We start from the raw sequence: 15716 nt of genomic DNA, 5'->3' as shown, positions 1-15716 counted from the left end.
AGAAGCCAGCTTCCAATAAAGTGCGCCAAGAACTAACGGCCAGGCCCCTCCTGAAGAAGACTAAGGGCCCCGTTGACGTTCTAGAGAAGGACAACCCTCCTAAGGATTCAAACAAGTTTCCCAACCGTTACTGCGAACTTGTTTACTCCAGAATGATTGAAAGGAATTACCATCCGGAACCCCTCCTAGTCTTACCGGCTCACCTCATTCCGATTGTGATGCCACACATTGACCGGAGGCAATGGAGGTTCCTCTTGAGGCAACCAACGGAGGCCAATCTCTCATGGGTGGTGGAATTCTACTCCAACTTCCACTCACCTCATCTCACATCAATATTTGTGCGCCGAAAACAAGTGTCGGTCACAGTGGAAACCATCCGAGAAGTCCTTGGGATTGTACCGTCAACGGATGCATATGACGCCTACCAAGAAGTCTTGGCTACATGCGTTGACCGCGCATTCGATTGGAGCGCGATCCTCCGCGTCATTGCTTTACCCGACGCATATTGGATTCGGGGGACCATAAAGCGAAGACCCAAGGGTTTAGATGTCCGCCACCTCACTCAAGAAGCCACGGCATGGGCCCAAATTCTAGCTCACTACGCGCTCCCAAGCACACATGGGTCATCCATCACCGCCGAGCTTGCCTTATTGATATGGTGCATCTTGACCGAGAAACCGGTCGACGTTGCACATGCTATCCGCCAATCCATGGGGCGCATTCATGCCAAGGGAAATCTACCATTCCCCGCTTTAGTGACGGCATTAGTTGCGAAAGCCGGCGTCAACCGGGAGACTAAAGATAGGCGAACCTCAATACCGGTCGATGGTGATATCATTCCGACCAAGAGATGCCTCAAGCCTCCGGAAGTCGCCAAGGACATTGAACTGCCCACACCAACTGGCCACGCTACCACTTCATCTACATCACAAAAATCGGCCGCCCAACGCCTTGAGGACCTTCACAACAAATTAGACCGCTATGAGAGGCGTAACCAACGCCGCTATGCTCATGTGAAGAGGCTTCTAAGCATAATCACCCCACCTATGGAGGAACCCGATATCTCCACCTCCACCGCAACTTCAAGCGGAGATAGCAATGGCATTGGAGATGTGGCACACTCGGCGCTCGATCGCAAAGTGTGCCTAACCTCTAGCACGGAGGACCGTGCTAAGTTTTAAGTGTGGGGAGGTCGGCCGACCGATCTCCGTAGGTAACATCTGAATAAATCCGAATAAATTAGGATAGGTTGCATGATTAGGTTTTAGTTGGCACCATTCGCATGATAAGTCTGCTTGGTTGGAACAATGAAATTCTCTCTTAGGAAACCAACACTTTGGGGCAACCATGGCATTGCAAATTTTAAATGCTTTGATGCCAAAGTTGCATGAAGAATTATATTTTGGAACATGGGTTTGAAGTTAAGAACACAAGCTTGTGAGATTTGAGCCTAATGGTGTGGTTACATCTTATAACCACTTATTTTTCCTTCTTGTGTGCATTATTCTCTTTCTATGATTGTGACCTTTGATTTGTTTGATTCTTTATGTCCATTATTTGGTGTATTCATGCATTTATATGATTGAGGCCATCATTTCATTAGCTCACTCACCCAAATGGCCTTACCCTCTATCTTCCTTTGTTAGCCAAATTTGAGCCTACGATTAACCCACTTTGTTCTTAATTTAGCACATTACAAGCCTTAAAGCGGAAAACAATAAAAGTCCTTATTTGGATCTTTGATTAGCTTAGGCTAGTGTGTGTGAGTATCATTCAAGTGTGGGAACCTTGGGACATTGGGTGAATAAAAGGGTATTTTGTATTATTATTGAAAATATTGGGAATTGGGTACATACTCATGTATTGATCAAATGTAAAACCTTATGCATTGACGCTTTTGTATAAAGAAAAATAAAATGAGAAAAACAAAAGAACAAAAGAAAAAGAAAACAATATGGAAAAGAAAAGAAAAAATAGAAAAGAAAGAAAAAAAAAAGAGAAGAGGAAAAATAATAAAAGGGGACAAAATGCCCCAAAGTGAAGCTCAAGAGGAATCAATGCATAAGTATTGTGAAACGAAAAGAAAATGCATAAGTATGTGGAAAAGTGAGAAATGGGTAGTTAGGTTAGTACTTAATTGTATAGGTCATTATATAGGTTAGGTGGGAAAGTTTAAGTTAATCAAAGATTCAAATCCTAAGTCCACTAGCCATATATGACCCTACCTTGACCCTAACCCCATTACGACCTAAGGAAAAGACCTCATGATAATTGTATGCATGCATTGAATAATTGTTGATTGTTAGATGAAAAACAAATCTTGGAAAGCATGATTAGGGGAGAATTGAGAGAATAAACCCCAAACACCGAGTGATTAGAGTGCAAACACTTCCGACGAGGGTTCGATGCTCAATCCTTTGATTCCCGGCTCTCGCGAGCATTCCTCATGCAAGGTGGCACATATTGCATTTGATGCTTAGAAAGTGGCAAGTCCTATGCTTTGACCACCATCGTATCCCATGTGCTTGCATATGTCCTAAGAAGGCTAATTTGCTCCCAACCAAGTGGATAGTGGCACTAGTCATAGTTGCATGCATATAAGTAGGTTGCACTTCATGAGTCTTATACTTTTGCAATCCCTCGGTCTTCTGTGTTTCTTTGCATTTCTCTAAGCATGAGGACATGCTAGAATCTAAGTGTGGGGAGGTTGACAAACCCCAATTTGAGAGTTTATCTTGTGCTGATTTCAGGGGTTTTATCAATGATTCCACACACTTTCTATATGAAAATACAAGATTTTGCATTCCTTTCCTAATTTCGCCTCATGAATGAAAACATGCTTATTTCGCACTAAAATAGATACATTTCTAATCTTCTCTTGATGCCATTCGATGCCGTGACTTGTGTGTTAAGTGGTTTCAGGATATAGAGTAGGAATGGACCGAAAGAGAGAAGGAAGACGGGTACAAAGGAAGGAAGCATGAGGATTAAGCTTTGGAAATTTCCGCATGGGCGCGTGCGCGCACTTGGCGCGCCCGTGCGGATAGGGCAACGTGAAGCCAAAGCCAAGAGCCGGCTTGAGAAGCGGCTAAGCCAGGATCTTCATGGGTGCGCACGCGTACATCACACCTCCGCGGCGCGTGCGCGTACCTTGCGCGTGCGCGCCGATTTGCGAATATGATTTTTTAAGAAGTCACGTGACTTAGGCGTGGAGGCAGTTAAGGATCCCACTTTTGGGAAAACACCTTGGCGGGAAAAGCTTAAGAAGACCAAAGGAGCAAGGGTTAGGGACAATTTTTTAGTTCATTTTCTAAGATCTAGATATTTTGGGGAGAGGAGAGTTAGTTACACCTTGGGGAGAAGAAGAGGGAGATTCCAAGCTTTCACTAGGGTTCATCCTCATCTAATTTCTGAATTTTCAATGACTTTTTGGTGAGATCCATTATAATTCTCACTCCACATTGTTCATGTCATAGATTTTCTTCTCCAATTTCAAGTAGTAGATGCAATTGATCAATTCTCATAGATCTAGAATTCAACTTTGTAATTTGGGATTTCGTCTCTATTTTGAGAATTCGATTTTCATTGCTATTCTTTGAGACTTGTTGTTAGATCTTTGTGTTGCAATACTTTCAATTTGACTTTTCTTCTCATTTTACTATGACTTTCCTTCTTGCTCATCACATGTTTGATAAAATGACAACACTAGCTATGGAGTAGAATTTTCACACTTGGCATAGGGTTTGGTCCTTGGAAGAAGTTGAATAGTTGTATCAATAGTTGATTTGGAATTAGGGATTGCTAGTTGGCTTGGAGTGCACTAAAGCTAGATTCCCATAAGGTGAAGCTAGGACTTGTGACTCAAGTTGATTGCTTTCATTTGACCTCCCTCTATACCTAGGGGATAACTAAATGAAGCAAGGCCTAATTGTTGTCAACATTGAATGGACTATAAGGATAGAATTTCTAATGCCAACCCTAAGCCAAGTCTTTTGATAATTGATTGTTTTTTTCTCATTACTTTGCTAAAACCTTCAAAGAATCCCAACAAGGCTTACTAAATCAATAAGATGCACACTTTGGCAATTCCAAGGGAGAACGACTCGGGAGACTAGTACTCTCGGATATAGATTGTAGATTTGTTTGATGAAGGATTTTGCGTCGGTTTAGACTATACTATGATTGATCATTTGATAATTTCTATACCGGCAAAAATTCATTTGTCAAAATGGCGCCGTTGCCGGGGAAGTTGCTTAGTGTGCCATGTTATTGTTTTGGATTAAGCGTGTATATATGTACATAGTTGCACTTCATTGTAAACTACTCAATTGACTAACTCCTCATCGTTACAATGAATTCCATTTCCCCTTCATTGCATGATGCGTTCACAACCGAACCCGAGCTTAGCCCCTTTTGATCCGGAAATAGAACGAACTTTGTTTCATATTAGACAAGCTCGGAGGCGGCTAAGATTTGGAAAAGGTGAAGAGGTTTTCACCACCTCAACCACCTTACTAGAAGTGATCATTGAACCGTCACTCAAAGAAGGCCTTAATCATACTCCCATCAATCTCACTAACAATTCTTCTTTTGTTTTAGGTACTAATACCATGGACGCTCCAAGGAGAGTTACCATCAAGGAAGCGGGTGCACCGGATTATGTCCTTCAACCCCTTCATGTAACTCACCCCAATTTGAATGCGAACTTTGAATTGAAGACCGCTTTGATCAACCTCCTACCCAAGTTTCACGGGCTTCCCGCACAAGACCCTATTCGACATCTCAAGGACTTCCATCGCATATGCTCGACTACTAGACGGGAAGGGTCTGATGAAGTTGCTATATGGTTGTTTGCTTTCCCTTTCTCTCTTGAGGACAAGGCCAAAGAATGGTTCTACACTTTCTCTAGTGAAGTTACCTCCGATTGGGACCTACTTAGAAGGGGGTTCTTGGATAAATTCTTGCCCCCGGAAAAAATGGATAGGCTAAGGAAGGAAATGTCTTGTATTGTGCAAGGTGAGACGGAACCACTCTATGAGTATTGGGAACGGTTTCGCAAACTACTAGATGCATGCCCTAATCACATGATCGACACTCAAGTATTGCTTGGATACATATGTCAAGGGATGCGAGAGCAAGATAGAACCCTCTTGGACACTTCTAGCAATGGTTCTTTGTCCAAATATAAAACCGCGGAGGAGGCATGGCAACTTATTATTGACTTAGCCGAATCCAATCAACATATGAGGCGAAGAGTCAACCGTCCAAGGACCGTGAACGAGGTATCGACTAGTGGTGAAGCCACCGCTCTAACTCAATCCTTGAATGAGATGACATCCGTCTTGAGGCAACTCCAATTGAACCAACAACAACCACAACAACCTCAATCATATCAACAACACCCTCCACCACCTCAACAACACAACCAACAATTGGTCCCTCAAAGAGTATGTGGCATTTGCTCTTGCTACTCTCATCACACGGATGAATGTCCAAGCCTTCAAGAAGACAACACTTTGGCGGCTACCCATAATTTCTATGACCGCCCTAATCAAGGGTACTACCAAGGAGGTAATCCTAATCAAGGGCACCCTTATCAAGGAGGAGGCTACAACCAAGGAAGTGGACACAATAATCAAAATTGGAAAGACAATCATCAACAAGGGAATAGGGACAACAACAACAATGGAGGAGGTCAAAGATGGAATAACAACTCGCAAAATTTCTCACAAAACCGACCATACAACTTACAAAATCAACCATACAATCAACAAAACCCACAAAGAAACTACCAAACATATCAACCACCACATCAAAGACCACCACCCAACCAATCACAAACTCCTCAACTCACATATGCAACCACCCCCTCCAACCAAGACGAAACACTCCGGACCATTATCCAAGGCCAAAAGGAATTACAAAACACACTTGCTTCCGGCCTCACCGGCCTCACCTCTACACTACAAGCTCTTCTTGCACGCATGGACACACCATTGACCCCCACTCCTCAACCCCCGATCCAAAGTGTCATTCCCTCTCAACCTCAACCAAACCCAAAAGGGGGCATCAATGCCATCACCCTTAGATCCGGTACACAACTAAAAGAAAAGGAAGCAAAGGACCCAAGTCCTATCACAACCGCCCAAGAGGAAGAGAGAATAGATATAGAAGAGGTAGTGGAAGAGGAGACACCACAAGCCATAGTCGAGGATGAAGCCCAACTAACAAGGGAGACAACCAAGGCCAAAAGAACCCTGGAAGAAGAAATTGCTCAACCACTTCCATTTCCAACACTTGCAAAGAAAGCTAAAAAGCGCATAGAACTCGACCCCAAAATGGTAGAAATGTTCAAGAAAGTTGAGGTAACCATCCCCCTCTTTGATGCCATTCATCAAGTTCCTAGATATGCCAAATTCCTCAAAGATTTATGCATAAACAAGGATAGAATTCTTGAATTGGAAACCATCCCATTGGGGAGTTCTATTTCCGCTTTAATGGGAACATTGCCGGAGAAGTGTGATGACCCGGGCCCTTGTATGGTCACTTGCACCATCAATGGAGTTCAATTTAGAGATTGTATGTGTGACCTCGGAGCATGTGTTAGCATCATGCCGCTCTCCGTTTACCGGGTGTTGAAGTTGCCACCACTAAAAAGGTCGACGGTAAGATTTGTCCTAGCGGATAAAAGCATAATAACCGTAGCAGGTGTTGCGGAAGATGTATTGGTGAATATAAAGGGGTTGGTGTTTCCGATTGACTTCTATGTCCTTGAAATGCCGTCAAGCGAAACCGAGAGAGCATCATCTATCCTACTTGGAAGGCCATTCTTGAGAACTTCTAGATTTAAGCTTGATGCTTACTCGGGGAACTACTCATTTGAAATAGATGGGAGAATTGTAAGCTTTAGCCTAGAGGAAGTAATGAAGCATCCACCGGAGAACCACTCTCTATTTCGGTGTGACCCAATCGATAACATAGTAGCCGAAGTGCATCTTGCAAGATTAGATGAGAAGTGCATGGTCGAAGAAGCAAATGAAAAGTCAAGCGAACTAAATACCACACATCATACAAACCATCCGGAAACTCAAACTTCAAAGAATGACAAGAAGATGGAATTGAAGCCACTACCACCTCACTTAAGGTATTCATACCTTGATGAAGCCCAAAAGCTACCCGTGATAATTGCACAAGAGTTAACTCCTCAACAAGAAGAAAAATTGCTGAATGTATTGAGGAAAAACAAAAGGGCAATTGGGTGGAGTTTGGCGGATCTAGTGGGAATAAGCCCCCAAGTATGCGAGCACCGCATATTTCTTGAAGAAGGAGCAAGACCGGTCCGACAACCTCAAAGGAGACTTAACCCAACCATTCTTGAGGTGGTGAAGAAAGAAGTCACTAAGCTACTTGAAGCGGACATCATCTATCCTATCTCGGATAGCGAATGGGTAAGCCCGGTCCAAGTAGTGCCAAAGAAGTCCGGAGTGACAACAATCAAAAACGAAAGTGGTGAACTTATAGCAACAAGAGTGCAGAATTCTTGGAGAGTATGCATAGACTACCGAAGATTGAATGCGGCCACAAGAAAAGATCACTTTCCACTACCATTTATCGATCAAATGCTTGATCGGTTAGCCGGTAAATCATACTATTGTTTTCTTGATGGCTACTCCGGATACTTCCAAATTCATATTGCTCTAGAAGACCAAGAAAAAACCACATTTACTTGCCCCTTTGGAACGTATGCTTACAAGCGTATGCCATTTGGCCTATGCAATGCACCGGCAACGTTTCAAAGATGCATGATGAGCCTATTTGCGGACTTTCTAGAGCAATCGATGGAAGTTTTCATGGATGATTTTAGCGTGTATGGTGAGTCATTTGAGCATTGCTTAGGCAACCTTGAAAAAGTCTTAGAAAGATGCACCAAAACAAACCTTGTCTTAAATTTTGAAAAATGTCATTTCATGGTCAAACAAGGCATTGTTTTGGGACACATAGTATCAAAGGAAGGCATCTCCGTAGATCCGGCAAAGATAAATGTCATATCCAGTTTACCTTACCCCTCCTCCGAGAGGGAAGTCCGTTCTTTTCTTGGACATGCAGGATTCTACCGGAGATTCATCAAGGACTTTAGCAAGGTGGCCTTACCCCTCTCTCGATTACTACAAAAAGGCACCGAATTTGAGATGAGCAAGGAATGTATGGAAGCATATGACAAACTCAAGGTAGCATTGACACAAGCCCCTATTGTACGAGGACCCAATTGGACTCAACCCTTTGAAATCATGTGTGATGCTTCGAATTATGCGATAGGAGCCGTGTTAGCACAACGCGAGGGTAAGATTCCCTATGTCATAGCTTATGCTTCCAAAACATTAGACGGAGCCCAATCCAACTACACTACTACCGAAAAGGAACTCCTAGCTATTGTTTTTGCTTTGGACAAGTTCCGAGCCTATCTTCTTGGTTCCAAGGTAGTAGTGTACTCGGATCACGCGGCACTAAAGTACTTGTTGGCAAAAAAGGAATCAAAACCAAGATTAATTCGTTGGGTGCTCTTATTACAAGAATTTGACTTAGAAATCAAAGATAGGAGCGGTTCCCAAAACCTAGTGGCGGACCATTTAAGTCGCCTCGAACACACAAAAGGCGACACCACCCCTATCAATGATTCCTTTCCTTTAGATGCTTTGCATGCAATCTCGGAAGTGGTTCCTTGGTATGCCCCAATAGCAAACTATTTGGTTTCACGCACTTTCCCTCCCAACTCGACAAAAACAAAAAGGATAAGCTGAAAAGCGAATCCAAATACTATATTTGGGATGATCCCTACTTGTGGAGGTGTGGAGCGGACCAAATAATGCGACGGTGCATACCTCAAACCGAATTCCAAGCAATCTTGGACGCTTGCCATGCTTCCGAAGGAGGTGGTCACTACGGACCCAAAGAACGGCAAGAAAAATCCTTGATTGCGGATTTTGGTGGCCAACTCTTCTCAAAGATGCTTCTCTCTATTGCAAATCTTGTCCCCAATGTATTAGGTTTGGAGATATTTCCAAGAAGGACGAAATTCCCCAACAAAATATGCTTTTTTGCGAAATCTTTGACGTATGGGGAATCGACTTCATGGGACCATTTCCAAATTCCAATGGCTTTCTTACATCTTGTTAGCCGTCGATTATGTGTCAAAATGGGTGGAGGCAATCCCCACCCGAACGGATGACGCTAATGTTGTGTATTCTTTTGTGAGGAACAATATCATTTGTCGCTTTGGCGCCCCAAGAGCAATCATAAGTGACCAAGGATCCCACTTTTGCAACAAAAGAATAGACGGCCTCATGAGAAAATATGGCATCATCCACAAAGTCGCCACGGCTTACCACCCTCAGACAAACGGCCAAGCCAAAGTCTCTAACCGGGAAATCAAGCATGTGTTAGAAAGGATTGTAAAGCCGAATAGGAAAGATTGGAGCATTAAACTCTCCGATGCACTGTGGGCCTATCGAACGGCTTACAAGACACCCATTGGCATGAGCCCCTTCCGGCTTGTATATGGTAAAGCATGTCACTTACCGGTGGAAATTGAACACAAAGCTTATTGGGCCGTAAAGGAGTGTAATATGAGCTTGGGTGGGGCCGGAGTAGAGAGAAAGCTTCAATTGGCAGAATTAGAATGTTTGAGATTGGAAGCTTACGACAACTCTAGACTTTATAAGGAAAAGTTGAAAGCCATCCATGACAAGAACATTAGGAGAAGAGAATTCCGACCCGGTGATCTAGTCCTTCTCTACAATTCAAGGTTGAGATTACTACCCGGAAAGCTTAGATCAAGGTGGGATGGGCCCTACCAAGTAGAGAAAGTAGAACCTTATGGAGTCTACCACTTGCGCCACCCATCAAGCCCGAACATCTTCAAGGTAAACAGACACCGTCTCAAATTGTATCATGGCGAGCAAAGAAAGAACGCCAAGGAATTTGAAGTGTTCCTCTTGAGGGATGCAACTCTTGAATAAACACTATAAGCTACTGAAAGTCCAACTTAAGGACGTTAAACAAAAGTGCTAGGTGGGAGACACCCCACCATGGTAAGATCTTCCTTTGAGATTTGTACATAGACACTTGACTTCATGTTTGTTAGCTAGATTTTAATGACAACTCCCCTTCATTTGTTGACTTCATTGATAGTTTACCAAGTAAAATGCCCTGCTTAGTGCTTGAGGCTGTATAGGGGGGTTTTGAAATGTCAAAAGTGGGTAAAACACTTGCAAATTAGAAAAACCACCCCTCTGCGCATGCGCGCACATGGCGCGTCCGCGCACATGGGCGAAATCTGCCAATCGACGCACAAGCGCACTGTGCGCGTCCGCGCCGATTGCCTTGCTGCCCTCCTAGTACATCCTACAGAGAGTTAAGCCACTCTCAAGCTACACTAAGCCACCGGCCCAGCACCTTTGCCGCGTGCGCGCACCTGGCGCGCACGCGTCCATACAAGCAAGCACGAAATGCGCGCGCGCGCCGCAGCCGCGCACGCGCCCTTTATTCTCACTCCTCTCTGAGCCATTACAGAGAGTTGAGCCCCTCCAGGCCCTTCTCATGCCTGGGGCACAACCACGAGGACGCGTGCGCGCACTGTGCGCGCGCGCGCCAAAAAGCGCTGAAGCAATCTCTGGTACTTCGTCCAGAGAGTTATGCCACCCCTGTGCCTCTCCTGCGCCGCCAGCCCAAGCGCATGGACGCGCACGCGAATGTGCGCGCGCGCACCCCTAGTCCACCTCACTCCCTGCGCGAGCGCGCACGCGCGCGCACGCGCCGGTGATCGACGCCTTCTTTAAAAAAAGAAAGGGCACACTCATCCCTTCATTCTCATTCCACTTCTCTTCTTCTTCCATATCCTTCTCCATCTCACAAGGTATTATACTAGGCTCCCTCTTAGTCATGATCTCTTGTAGTTCTTATTCATTTAGTTGCACCATCTTTTAGGTAGCTTCTTTCTTCTTTTTCTTCTCTCTTCCTTCTTTCTCTAATTACTTCCTTGGGATGTCTTTGCTCTCCTCTCTTCAATCCAATTCTTCATGGGCATTTAGGTCTCAAACTCACTTACATGAATAGATGAATGGTGTTGCTTAATTTTTCTTGCAATCAATATGCACTATAATCATTAATAATGGATTGTGGAATGTTACATTGCTCTCATTTTACATAATCACATACTACTTCAAGGATGCACGCCAGTGTTCGATGAAAGGCACACTTGAATTTTGGACTCATTGTGACTACCTTGCCTCTCACCAATCACTTTTGAGTGCATCCCACTTTCCACAAACCATTCATTCCCATTTTCTTAGCTTGCCTTCCATTTATGGTCCCTAAGGGTGTGTGCTTCTCATGCCTCTTCCTTGCATGCTTAAACTACCCTTGCACCACATGATAATAATTTGCCTTGCCCTTCACACATTATCCTAGTCACATGTTGCACTGTCATGTAACAAAGATACCCATATTCTATGGCATAACTTTCATTACATAGAGCTCATGTACCTCCACTTCTTTGGGTTTGATATTTTCCCTTTCTTGCTTCCACAGGATGGTCATCAAAAAGAACAAGGGAAAGACCCCAAGAAGCCAGCTTCCAATAAAGTGTGCCAAGAACTAACGGCCAGGCCCCTCCTGAAGAAGACTAAGGGCCCCGTTGACGTTCTAGAGAAGGACAACCCTCCTAAGGATTCAAACAAGTTTCCCAACCGTTACTGCGAACTTGTTTACTCCAGAATGATTGAAAGGAATTACCATCCGGAACCCCTCCTAGTCTTACCGGCTCACCTCATTCCGATTGTGATGCCACACATTGACCGGAGGCAATGGAGGTTCCTCTTGAGGCAACCAACGGAGGCCAATCTCTCATGGGTGGTGGAATTCTACTCCAACTTCCACTCACCTCATCTCACATCAATATTTGTGCGCCGAAAACAAGTGTCGGTCACAGTGGAAACCATCCGAGAAGTCCTTGGATTGCACCGTCAACGGATGCATATGACGCCTACCAAGAAGTCTTGGCTACATGCGTTGACCGCGCATTCGATTGGAGCGCGATCCTCCGCGTCATTGCTTTACCCGACGCATATTGGATTCGGGGGACCATAAAGCGAAGACCCAAGGGTTTAGATGTCCGCCACCTCACTCAAGAAGCCACGGCATGGGCCCAAATTCTAGCTCACTACGCGCTCCCAAGCACACATGGGTCCATCACGCCGAGCTTCCTATGTATGGTGCACTTGACCGAAACCGTCGACGTTGCACCATCCGCCAATCCATGCGCATTCATGCCAGGAAATCTACCATTCCCGCTAGTGACGGCTTGTGCGAAGCCGCGTCAACCGGAACTAAGATAGGCGAACCTCAATACCGGTCGATGGTGAATCATTCGACCAAGAGATGCTCAACTCGAGTCCCAAGGACATGACTGCCCACACCAACTGGCCACCTACACTTCATTAATCACAAAAATCGGCGCCCACGCCTGAGACCTTCACAACAAATTAGATCGCTATGAGAGGCGTAACCAACGCCGCTATGCTCATGTGAAGAGGCTTCTAAGCATAACACCCCACCTATGGAGAACCCGATATCTCCACCTCCACCGCAACTTCAAGCGGAGATAGCATGGCATTGGAGATGTGGCACACTCGGGCTCGATCACCAGTGCGCCTAACCTCTAGCACGGAGGACCGTGCTAAGTTTTAAGTGTGGGGAGGTCGGCCGACCGATCTCCGTAGGTAACATCTGAATAAATCGAATAAATTAGATAGGTTGCATGATTAGGTTTAGTTGGCACCATTCGCATGATAAGTCTGCTTGGTTGGAACAATGAAATTCTCTCTTAGGAACCAACACTTTGGGCAACCATGGCATTGCAAATTTTAAATGCTTTGATGCCAAAGTTGCATGAAGAATTATATTTTGGAACATGGTTTTGAGTTAAGAACACAAGCTTGTGAGATTGAGCCCTAATGTGTGGTTACATCTTATAACCACTTATTTTCCTTCTTGTGTGCATTATTTCTCTTTCTATGATTGTGACCTTGATTTGTTTGATTCTTTATGTCCATTATTTGTGTATTCATGCATTTATATGATTGAGGCCATCATTTCATTAGCTCACTCACCCAAATGGCCTTACCCTCTATCTTCCTTTGTTAGCCAAATTTGAGCCTACGATTAACCCACTCTGTTCTTAATTTACAACATTACAAGCCTTAAAGCGGAAACAATAAAAGTCCTTATTTGGATCTTTGATTAGCTTAGGCTAGTGTGTGTGAGTATCATTCAAGTGTGGGAACCTTGGACATTGGGTGAATAAAAGGTATTTTGTATTATTATGAAAATATTGGGAATTGGGTACATACTCATGTATGATCAAAGTAAAACCTTATGCATTGACGCTCTTGTATATAGAAAAAAAAAATGAGAAAAACAAAGAACAAAAGAAAAGAAAACAATATGGAAAAGAAAGAAAAAATAGGAAAAAGAAAGAAAAAAAAAAGAGAAGGGAAAAATAATAAAAGGGGACAAAATGCCCAAAGTGAAGCTCAAGAGGAATCAATGCATAAGTATTGTGAAACGGAAAAAGAAATGCATAAGTATGTGGAAAAGTGAGAATGGGTAGTTAGGTTAGTACTAATTGTATAGGTCATTATATTAGTTAGGTGGGAAAGTTTAAGTTAATCAAAGATTCAAATCCTAAGTCCACTAGCCATATATGACCCTACCTTGACCCTAACCCCATTACGACCTAAGGAAAAGACCTCATGATAATGTATGATGCATTGAAAATTGATGTTAATGAAAAACAATCTGGAAAGCATGATTAGGGGAGATTGGAGAATAAACCCCAACACAGTGATTAGAGTGCAAACACTTCGACGAGGGTTCGATCTCAATCTTGTTCCCGGCTCTCGCGAGCATTCCTCATGCAAGGTGCACATATTGCATTTGATGCTTAGAAGAGTGGCAAGTCCTATGCTTTGACCACCATCGTATCCCATGTGCTTGCATATGTCCTAAGAAGGGCTAATTTGCTCCCAACCAAGTGGATAGTGGCACTAGTCATAGTTGCATGCATATAAGTAGGTTGCACTTCATGAGTCTTATACTTTTGCAATCCCTCGGTCTTCTGTGTTTCTTTGCATTTCTCTAAGCATGAGGACATGCTAGGAATCTAAGTGTGGGGAGGTTGACAAACCCCAATTTGAGGTTTATCTTGTGCTGATTTCAGGGGTTTTATCAATGATTCCACACACTTTCTATATGAAAACAACAAGATTTTGCATTCCTTTCCTAATTTCGCCTCATGAATGAAAACATTCTTATTTCGCACTAAAATAGATACATTTCTAATCTTCTCTTGATGCCATTCGATGCCGCTGACTTGTGTGTTAAGTGGTTTCAGATATATAGAGTAGGAATGGACCGAAAGAGAGAAGGAAGACGGGTACAACAGGAAGCAAGCATGAGGATTAAGCTTTGGAAATTTCCGCCCATGGGCGCGTGCGCGCACTTGCGCGCCCTGCGCGGATAGGGCAACGTGAAGCCAAAGCCAAGAGCCGGCTTGAGAAGCGGCTAAGCCAGGATCTTCATGGGTGGCGCAAACTGCGTACATCACGCCTCCGCGCCGCAGTCGGCGCGTAACCTTCGCGTGCGCGCCGATTTGCGAATATGATTTTTTAAGAAGTCACGTACTTAAGGCGTGGAGCAGTTAAGGATCCCACTTTTGGGAAACACCTTGGCTGGAAAAGCTTAAGGAAGACCAAAGAGCAAGGTTAGGGACAATTTTTAGTTCATTTTCTAGGATCTAGATATTTTGGGAGAGGAGAGTTAGTTACACCTTGGGGAAGAAGAAGATTCCAAGCTTTCACTAGGTTCAATCCTCATCTAATTTCTGAATTTCAATGACTTTTGGTGAGATCCATATAATTCTCACTCCACATTGTTCATGTATAATTTTCTTCTCCAATTTCAAGTAGTAGATGCAATTGATCAATTCTCATAGATCTAGAATTCAACTTTGTAATTTTGGATTTCGTCTCTATTTTGAGATTTTTTCATTGCTACTTCTTTGAGACTTGTTGTTAGATCTTTGTGTTGCAATACTTTCAATTTGACTTTTCTTCTCATTTTACTATGACTTTCCTTCTTGCTCATCACATGTTTGATAAAATGACAACACTAGCTATGGAGTAGAATTTTCACACTTGGCATAGGGTTTGGTCCTTGGAAGAAGTTGAATAGTTGTATCAATAGTTGATTTGGAATTAGGATTGCTAGTTGGCTTGGAGTGCACTAAAGCTAGATTCCCATAAGGTGAAGCTAGGACTTGTGACTCAAGTTGATTGCTTTCATTTGACCTCCCTCTATACCTAGGGGATAACTAAATGAAGCAAGGCCTAATTGTTGTCAACATTGAATGGACTATAAGGATAGAATTTCAATGCCAACCCTAAGCCAAGTCTTTTGATAATTGATTGTTTGTTTCTCATTACTTTGCTAAACCTTCAAAGAATCCCAACAAGGCTTACTAAATCAATAAGATGCACACTTTGGCAATTCCAAGGAGACGACTCGGGAGACTAGTACTCTCGGATATAGATTGTAGATTTGTTTGATGAAGGATTTTGCGTCGGTTTAGACTATACTACGATTGATCATTTGATAATTTC

This window comes from Arachis hypogaea, chromosome 11 (assembly GCF_003086295.3).
Source record: "Arachis hypogaea cultivar Tifrunner chromosome 11, arahy.Tifrunner.gnm2.J5K5, whole genome shotgun sequence".
NCBI classification, from domain to species: domain Eukaryota; kingdom Viridiplantae; phylum Streptophyta; class Magnoliopsida; order Fabales; family Fabaceae; genus Arachis; species Arachis hypogaea.
This window is presented reverse-complemented; position numbering follows the sequence as displayed.